This window comes from Erinaceus europaeus, chromosome 1 (genome assembly GCF_950295315.1).
Source record: "Erinaceus europaeus chromosome 1, mEriEur2.1, whole genome shotgun sequence".
Lineage (NCBI taxonomy): Eukaryota > Metazoa > Chordata > Mammalia > Eulipotyphla > Erinaceidae > Erinaceus > Erinaceus europaeus.
Window position 1 is genome coordinate 43,686,988 of NC_080162.1, and position 10,419 is coordinate 43,697,406.

A 10,419-nucleotide genomic window follows, 5' to 3' on the forward strand; every position below is an offset into this window, starting at 1 on the left:
AGAAACCAGAGCTTTGTGGGTTAAGCACAGGTGGTGCAAAATGAAAGGACTGGTGTAGGGATCCAGTTCGAGCCCCCGTTGGGGGAGTCGCTTCACAGGCGGTGAAGCAGGTCTGCAGGTGTCTATCTTTCTCTCCCCGTCTCTGTCTTCCCCTCCTCTCTCCATTTCTCTCTGTCCTATCCAACAACGACAATAATAACTACAACAATAAAACAAGGACAACAAAAGGGAATAAATAAATAGATAAATATTTAAAAAAAAGAAACCAGAGCTTTGCCCTCTAGAGAACTAGAGGGGGCAAAGGGTTGGAAATAATCCATATTTTGATAGGGAGGTGGTTACATGAGTGTGCATACTGGTAAAATTCATTGAACTTTATAATTAATATGCACGCACTATGCTTTAAATCAGCTAAACTAGTTTTTCAAAAGTGTAAAAGCCCTACCTCTTGATTTGCTCTGAAGACATTCTGCTTTAAATGGTCCTGCCTTCAGTATGTTGTAAAAGCTCCCCAGGTGACACTAATGTGGAACCAGGGCTGAGAACAGTCTGTAGGCAATTAAATGCTAATGGCTTGAAGGAGGGAGGAGAGGAACATGCAGCTCTTTGTGGTGTAGGGTCAAAGCAGAGCCACAGTGACTCAGTGGTCTGAGTCTCTGGAAGACCACCCAAGTCCATCCACTGGGAAGTGGTAGGAATTTTCCTTGATAGGTCTGTTGCTCAAAAAGGGTGAGTATTCTCTTCTGTGTCAGATCCTGAAAGCAGCAGAAGAACGGAAGAGGCAGAGAGGGGAGAGTGGAAGAGTTCTAGATTGCTGAGGAGGTTTTTAGAGGCTGGCTACAGATGGGGAAGGTGGGAAAGGGGACAGAACATGACTGGACAGCTCTGAACTGGAATGCAGGAATCCATGTGCTAACTGTATCATCCTGGATTAGTCATTTCACCACCAACTTCAGTTTCCTGCCTTGGACTTTGGTTTACACTGAGAGGTCTGTGTCCTTGGAAACCTCTTAGTCCTTGACAGAGATGGCTGCTCAGTCCATGTATGAATTGAGGTCAATAATACCTACCTCTTTTGGTATTGTGAGTAAACTGTCATGTATAATGCTCAGAACTCTGTACAGCTTCAGTATCCAGTATTTATTATCATTAGTAATATCAGTTGGCTTGGCAAGAGGAAGACTTTTCCTATCCTGTTCCAAGGGGTCAGCCCAGACAGTGCCTTGTACATAGTAGGTACACAATAAACATTAATAAAAAGAATGCTACTACAAGCTATGGATTTCATTACCTAAATTAGAAAGCTTCTCCTTTCTTAATTACGAGGGCAGGCTTTCAAATTGTTTAATGACATCTTGGTTTGTAGCCTGCTTAATAAATCTTTGCTGCCAACAGCAAGTTCCCCATGTCGGCCAATCATCTAAATATTTAACTGATTTTTTTTCTCCCTGAGGTTCTGTATAGATTCTTGGCATTGTGTAGCTGATAAGCAGAGAGATTTCTCAGCAAGAAATCTGCCACTTTAAATGTATAAATTTCAAGTCTCTCTTTCTCTGGTGTGTCTGCATCTATTCAATCACTAATTCTAGAATCTCTCCCACTCACTTATCTCCATGCCTACCTCATACACTTTGCTCTTTCTTCCTTGACTGTAGGGTCTAGAAGTGCAAAATATTCATTTTTCTCAACTGTATTCTCAGCTAGGTGTGACTGGGTATACAGTTTAAGCATAAATAAGAATCTAATGGCATTTGTCCCAGGGAGGAGTAGTTCAAGAAAGAGGATAGTGGTTGGTCAGATGACAAGTAAACAAACTAGGTGGTGACCTTGACCCCAAGCTTCTGATGCACAGTTGTGATGCTGTTCTATGACTATAGTAACAAGTTTGAGGAGAAGGTCAAGAGAACTACAGCTATCCCCAGAGCCCTACCCCACTATGGAAAGATAGAAACAGGCTTGGATCGACCTGTCTGTATCCAACAGAGAAGCAGTTATAGAAGCCAGACTTTCTACCCCAAAAGAATTTTGGTCCATACTTCCAGAGAGAAAAAGAGAAAAGGGAAGTTTCTTATGGAGTGGATAGGACATGAAACTCTGGTGGTGGGAACTGTAAGGAATTATAACCCTGTTATCTTACAATATTGTTAATCATTATTAAATCACAAATAAAAAATTAAAAAATGAGAACCACAAATATCTTCTTAACAACTGAACATCAGTGCTTCTGGAATGACCACCTGCCACTAAGTGGGAAGGAGCAGGTCTTACTGTTCAAGACCCAGGGGAATGGGTACTTTCATTGATGACTTGCAGCCAGACACATTTCTACACTGCACATCTGTTATGTCCAGTGAAAACCTTGGTCCTGTGATGAAAACATGCTCAACATAAAATCTTCAGGTAACTCCCTTGTCAAGTTGAAACCAGAGCTAAGTGTATGGCAGCAGGAAGGAGAACTTATGATTGGCTGAAGTTGGGGAGGGAGCTTCTAGTATTTCCAGTCATTCTGTGTACCAGCTCAGAGTGACCCCAGGCAGGCACTGCCTGTCTGGCAAGCAGAATGGCCATCATACCAACAAAAAGAGAAGGGAGAAATGTGGCTATTTAAAACTAGAGCAGATGGTAGCCTTCTCTTGGGATATAGCAAAATTCATGTAGTTCAATCTACTCGCCTTTTTCTACCCAGACTGATGGCAGACAGAAAAGGACAAGATCCAGGAGGTGTTACCAGCAATTTAAAAAGTTCATTAACAGATCTTTGCAGCTTAGATTTGGCTGAGGGCTAAATGTGGTCTGAGAGCAAAAATTATATAGGTTTGCATTATTAATAGAGAACTTTTTGTTTTTAGTTAGTTTAGTTTTTTTTTTTTCCATAGGATGGTGAAGAGGAAAAAAAGAAAGAAACATGGTATGTAGGAGATTTTTTTTTTCAGCTATACTAGAATATTTTATATGTTGCAAATAGTATGTCAGGTGTAATCTTATAATTATAGAAAACTTTGAAACAAAATATTAAACTACTTTCTCTAATAATATTGCTATAAGCATGATCTATAATAAGTAAAATTTGGGGATCCTTAAGAGTTAAAGAGAAAGGACTATGCCTACCTTGTATCAGTCTGGGGAGTGATAAAAGGATCACTATAAAGGTAAGAGGGACAAAAAATTCCATAGAGGCTTGGGATGTCAACCCTTCAGCTCTATTACTCTGGTGAGATCTTTCCTAGTTCATAGGACTCCTTAATTCCATTTTGGGTGGTGAACTTCCTAACAAAGCCACTGAACCTAGATATAGACCAGGACCCATGAGATAGGGTGCATGTGCACATCTATCCATAAGTTAGGGGGAAATATAGACCTTAAAGTAAAAGTGCACAATAGTTTACAGTGACTCAATAAGTGCAGTAGGCAAATAGAAAGACCTAAAAAAAGACACCATAAAGTACTTAATCAAATAGTTTCTACTTAGACCTAGATACGCTCCTCACCTAATTTCTATTTCACTTCCTTCAATCACTCTAAGGTTAACCTTGTCAGATAAAGTAAGGACTACAAAAGCTGGATAAGGACAAGAGACTGACATACTTTAATGGCTCTTTTGGTCACTACGGGGCCACCCTAATATCTGGAGCCCTAGTCAGGGAATCCTGGAATTTTCACATAGACATGATGGGCCTACACTTCTAACAGACCCTTCTCTCCAACCATCACTGGTCATCTCATCAGAAACAGCACCATGGACCATCTTGTGGGCCTCTACAGGACCTTGCCCTCAATGTGGAACAACAATGGTGGGGGCTGCCACACTCTCCGAAGGGAGGCTGGGTAAACATACTTTGCCACTCTAGGAAGATGGGTCCTGAAAAGAGTGCAACCTAGAATGTTCCTAGCTATGGCCATGGAATGCAAGCTCAGACCTACAGGGATGCAGAGGTTACAGAGGCTCCTTTGATGAATATGGGCCCCAGATCAGATGGACGGGACTTACAGTTAATAGTATTTATATAATTTTCCTATATTTGGAAGCTACTCTCTTCCCTGAATCAGTTTTCTAATCCTATTTTCAACTTTGACACCATCTCCACAGATAATACCTTTAGCCTACCTTCATGTTAGCTGTTGGTCTCAGGCAAAAATTAGTAAAATAAGGGACCCCTTGAAATATACCTAAAATAGACTTCCTAGCTTTTTCCAAAATGGAGACCCCAAATCTCATCTGTTCTATTCTTACCTTTAGGTTCCTGATCATTAAAAAACGTTTTCTGCTTATATCAATGCTTTTAGCCACCAAGTTACAGATGCTACCATGCTAACCTGACTTCTCTGGGCAGATGACCTTACCAATGTGTCCTAGAACTCTACCTCTCCAGAACCCTACCCCACTAGGGAAAGATAGAAACAGGCTGGGAGTATGGATTGACCTGCTAATACCCATGTTCAGTGGAGAAGCAATTACAGAAGCCAGACCTTCCACTTTCTGCACCACACAATGATCCTGAGTCCATGCTCCCAAAAAGATTAACAACAGGAAAGCTTGCAATGAAGGGGATTGGATGTGAAACTCTGGTGGTGGGATTTGGATGGACTTCTTATCCTACGTTCTTATAGATTATCACTAAATCAATAAAAAAAATTCCGTAGAAGTAAAAAATAATAGCAATACACATATATTGACTGCATACTACAATGACAAGTCTTGTTCAATAAGTCATTAGTGGGGGCCAGGTGGTAGTGCAGCAGGTTAAATGCTCATGGCACAAAGCACAAGGACTGGTGTAGGAATCCCGATTCCAGCCCCCTGGCTCCCCATCTGCAGGGGGTCGCTTCACAAGCAGTGAAGCAGGTCTGCAGGCGACTATCTTTGTCTTCCCCCTCCTCTCTCAATTTCTCTCTTTCCTATCGAACAATGACAGTAATAACAACAACAACAATAACAACAACAATCATTAGACAATAAAAGGGAAAAAATAGCCTCCAGGAGTAGTAGAATAACCCTGGAGGCAAAAAAAAGTCATTATTTACTGTATAATGATCCTATAAAGTAGGAACTACTTTCTTTATTTCCCATTTTGGGAAATGCAGTCCAACCCTAGCATCTCTGTTTTTAATCATGATCCTATATTGCCTTCCCATCATAGCCATAAGAGACTTAGAAATCTAGGAAACTCATAGCATTTTCAAGAAAGCTTTGGATTTCAAGATGGTGTGGGAGTATGAACACAACTCACTTGACTGAAAAACTTTCAATTGACTGAAAACTTTATGTAATAGCTGTCTGAAATACAATTCAATTCTCATAGGAAAATACAGTTTGTCTCAGTACTTGTTTAAATCATTTTCCAGTTCTGAAAAAAGATGAAAAAAATGGCACAGCTCCCAATCTGCCTAAAATCATATGAAGTATTTTAAAGATAAAAAGATGGGTTTTAAGGGAAATATTGGTCTACTTAAAAACAGCTTCTCTAATTAAGCAATTAAATCTCAACAAGACATAGTCATAATTGCTTAAAGGTCATTTAAGATGCAAAGAGAATGCAATACTAGCTGGGGTGACAGATCCATTCCATTCCATGGGCGCCTAAAGTTTTGAATTTTCTGATTTTGTAATGCATATTTTAAGTGTTTATGTATTATAAAGGGATGTTCTTTATGTGTATTGGCTAATCAGAATGCAGGCCTGAATTTGAAAACAATTATTTATAAAGCACATGTGCTGGAAAAGGGATACAGTTAACAGCAAAGAGGGTTTCAGGAGGTCTAGCCACCTATTTTCACTGCTGTGTGGCCACATAATCAAAATTAACTGTGACTTTACCACAAGCCACCTTATTATGGAGGGTGTGGTTTCCAGTAATTGCATCGCTGCTATTTTGAGTAATGAGATAGGGTTCTTGCACAGCAAGAGGTAGATTTTTATGGATTCATTTAAATTTTATGGAAATGAGTATTTATTAGTTGACATCCACTGAAGCCCATCTTGAAGGCTTCTCTTTCTTAGTCCATGACTTACTGAAACTGAAGGATAGTGTCTATAAATTATTAACCCCTTACTTCTTTCTTAACAATATGTAGTTGTCTCTGTTTAACTATCAGAGGGACTAATGCATGCTGGTAACCTCACCCAAGAGTGGTGTGGGGAAGGTTCAAATAATATCATTGAAAATAATAATTTTAGTAAAGTAGAAGGATACAAAATTGATACACATTAATCTGTGGCACTTCTATATATAAATAGGGAGTCAGGAGAAAGGGAAATAAAAGGCTCAATTCCATTTATAATTGAACCTCAAAAGATAAAAATAGCTTGGGGGTGAATCTCACAAAGGAAGTAAAGAACCTTTACAATGAGACTATAAGACATTGCTAAAAGAAATAGAGAGGGACACACAGAAATGGGAGAACATTCCTTGTTCCTGGATTGGAAAAATAAACATTATTAAAATGGCCATTCTACCAAAAGCAGCCTACACTTTCAATGCAATCCATATTAAGTTCCCAATGGCATTTTTTCAAGCAAATTGAACAACTTGTCCAAAGATTTGTGTGGGTGGAACCACAAAAAACTAAGAATAGCCAAAGTTCTTCTGAGAAACCAAGGAAAAATGTGGAAATATCACACTCCCCAACTTTAGTTTATAATACTAAATAATAATAGTCAAAACAGCATGGTACTGGAATAAAAATGGACACTTAGATCAATGGAGGAGAATTGAAAGCCCAGAAATGAGCTCACACACATACAATGATGTAGTATATGACAAAGGGGCCAAAACCATTCAGTGGGGTAAAGAAGGTCTCTTCAACAATTATGCTGGGAAAATTGGATAGCCACATGTAGAAAAGTGAAACTAGACCTTGACCTAACACCATAGACCAAAGTCAAATCAAAATGGAACAAAGATCTGGATGTTAGACCAGAAATTCTAAAGTTTATAGAAGGAAATTCAGTTGAATCTTTGCAGGATTTTCACAATAAAGATGTATTAGGTCATAGGAAATGAAAATAAGAATAAATAAATGGGATTACATGAAATTAAAGAGCTTCTACACTTCAAAAGCAAACTATACAAGGATAACCAGGTAACTAAGTAAATGGGAGAAGATATTTGCACATCACACAACTGATAAGCAGCTGATAGCAAACATTTATGCAGAATCAGTACAGATACACTGTAAAAAAAAAAAGTAAAAATAACCCAATAAGCAGTTTTCTAAAGAAGAGCTACACATGGTCCATAGACACATGAATAAATGCTCCACTTCACTTATTATTAGGTAAATTCAAATTAAAATCACACTGAGATACCATCTCACACCTGAGAGAATGGCTTACAGCAACAAATCAGAAGATGACAGGTAGTGGAGATGTGGTAGAGGAAAGGGAACTTCGCTAGACTGCTGCTGGGAATGCAAACTAGTGCAGCCCCTTTGAAAGACTGTATGGAGAGTTCTTAAACAAATAAAAATGGAATTACCTTATGATCCAATAATGTCACTCTTATCCAAGCTACACTGAAACATTAATTTGAAGCGACATATACACCCCTAGGTTCATAGCTCCATTATTCACAATAACCAAAGATTGGAAGTAGCCTAAATGCCCATCAACAGATGACTTGCTAAAGAAATTTTTATCTATATTCCATGGAATACTACTCTGCAATCAAAATGATGGTATTGTGTTCTTTGGGACAAAATGGATAGAGCTGGATAAAATGAATGAAGAGATGAAAGACAACTACTGGATGGTTTCACTCATGTGGAATCTAGAGAACAGATACACATGAACTTTAAAATAAAACAGCAGCAAGCAAACTGTTTCTATGACTTGTGAAAACTATAATAGTTATCTCTAGGAGATGGAAGGGTGGGGATACAGAACTTTGGTCTTGGGTGTGGTATGGAACTATAAACTGTAATCTTAAAATCTTGGAACCTACTCTTAATCACAAACTAAAAAAAATTAAATAAAATGCAATTGATACAATGAACTTAATTTTTTTTTTTTTTGCCTCCAGGGTTATTGCTGGTGCTCAGTGCCTGCACTACAAGTCCACTGCTCCTAGAGGCCATTTTTCCCATTTTGTTTTCCTTATTGTTACCCTTGTTGTTGTTATTATTGTTGTTGTCATTGCTGCTGTTGTTGTTGGGTAGGACAGAGAGAAGTTGAAATTGAGAGGAAAGGGGTAGAAAGAGAAGGAGAGAGACAGAGAGAGGCACCTGCATCACTGCTTCACCACTAATGAAGCTTCTCCTCATGCAGGTGTGAGCCCAGATCTTGGTGCTCTACAATATGTGCACTCAGCTAGGTGCATCACCACCTGGCCCTCAATGAACTTTCTTTACCAGCATCCATACTACCTTGGAAAGAAATTACTTAGCAGTTACGTCAGCAAAGATGATTTGTTTGCAGGGATCACATTAGCCACAGTATAACAAAACAGAAATCCATCTCTCTCTATTTAGAATTTTTTTTTTTTTGTATTCACCAAGGAATAAAAGAATAAAAAAAGGAATAAAAAATTCTTTGATTGTAGCCCTCTTATCCTATGGTCTTGTTAGTGTTTCCATTTTATAAATAAATGAATCAAAATAAGTTCTTTGAACCGAACAATTTTAAGATCAAGAAACAGACCTCAGAACCATGTCTGGATTGTCATAGAGAATGTTGTCAAGACTCGTCTTCACTCCCAGCAATTCCTATATGTTTCCCTCCTCCCTTTTCACCCAGCATCTTCAACTTCAGGAAAAAAAACAAACAAAAAAACAAAAACAAGTGTTCCTAGTGCTCTTTGTTGTTCTGAACCTAGGGAATAAATGACTGAAGTCCAGCATTGTCATTCCTCACTCAGATCTTGCAGAATGACAGATAAACAGGACAATCTAAACTGGAACAGAGAACGGGCCAGAACACATCAGTTACAAATAAAAAACTAATAGACACCAAGCTACTCCCCTATACCATTTGCTAGCACAGAATCTCTATGGTAACTGAACTCCTGTGACCTCTCAGGATATTCAACTAGTGGATTCCTCCCCCTTTTCCTTTTCAAGGAAAGTTCTCAAAACTGATTTAAATATTATGATAGTCTCATCTCCCTAGTGCTAAGTAGGAGATGTATTCCTCTTGGCTGGGGTGCCTTTTCAAACATATACTTTTCTTCCCTCAAATGGCACTGCAACAAAGGTGAACTTTATCCTAATAAAAGTTTTATTTTTATTTTAAATTCTGAATGTTGGAGTTTGAAGGTTATTCTGTGCTTTTAGGGATGATTGGATTAAAGTTGCCAAGCAACGTAGTAATGGCTAAAAAGCGAAAGGGGTATCTATTACTGGGAAGGTAGCTTTTGTAAAAGCATTTCTGTTTTTCGTTAGTTAGTATGGCTTTCCCTTTTACTGCCCAGTTCTGGTGACGTTGGTTGAGTTCTTCAAGAGGTATATTACTGTCTGTGTTTACTTTGACTTGGAGGATGGCAGAGATGCACATTTATTTTCAATACAGCAACCTGAGAATATTCATTACTGATTTCTTTAATTTTCCTGGAAAACCAGTAAATATATACTCATTTATTAATGAGAGAGAGAAGAGAGAACCAGAGCATCTTGCTAGCATACAGGATGCCAAGAATCACACTCAAGGATGCTGGCTAGAGAGTACAAGTCTTTATCTACCACCCCACATCTTGAACCACTGTATTTTTAAACCTTTATTTCATAGGTTAGGAAATGAGACCCATAGGGGGTAAATATGTCTCCAAGATGACCTGGTTATTGAGGAAGATGGAATTTGAATGTTTGCAAGTTGTGCTTTTTCTGCTGTATTACATTATTTCCAATATCTTCATAATTTATTTTTCTCTTTTAGAAATCATTGTCTATAGTTCCTCTTATTCTAAGAATTCTTTAATTCATACACACACAAAAATATACCACAATTTTCCCTGGGGATAAAATGTCTAGTCCTCACCCCTTCTTTTCTCCCTATCTTCTCCTTAAAACTCCAGAGAACTAACTGGAGCTCTAAAATGTCAGCAATTAGACTCTCAGAGGTGAGCTAGAAATTAGAATGTTTGACCAGTTAATGACACTGACTGATGTGTTGAGCTTATCAGAAGAAGCTAATTACATTCACTTACTCACTTACCAAAACTATACTGACACAGGCAGACAGCGTTCATTTGAAAAGATGGGGGAGAGAATAACCTATTATATTGATATTTTATCTACTAGAGACTGAACATACTAAGTTTCAGATTTAAAAAAAAAAGAAAATGAAGGAGAAATAAAATAACATTCCAAATCTTTTGTCAAGAAAATATCTTCCAGGTGAGCATCAAAAGGTGCCTTTCTCAAGAAGTTTGAGCCACTGCCATTAGGATGGAATGAAGATGAAAAAAAAACTCGAACAGAACAAGATGT

General features: G+C 38.3%; 1 long non-coding RNA gene across 1 annotated transcript; it reads left to right on the forward strand.

Moving 5' to 3' along the window:
• The first annotated feature begins 393 nt into the window (after positions 1 to 393).
• On the forward strand, positions 394 to 4,654 carry LOC132536747 (uncharacterized). Its single transcript, XR_009548255.1, has 3 exons — positions 394 to 729; positions 2,877 to 2,908; positions 4,238 to 4,654. It is a non-coding gene; the product is annotated as an uncharacterized LOC132536747 (long non-coding RNA).
• The last annotated feature ends 5,765 nt before the right edge of the window (positions 4,655 to 10,419 follow it).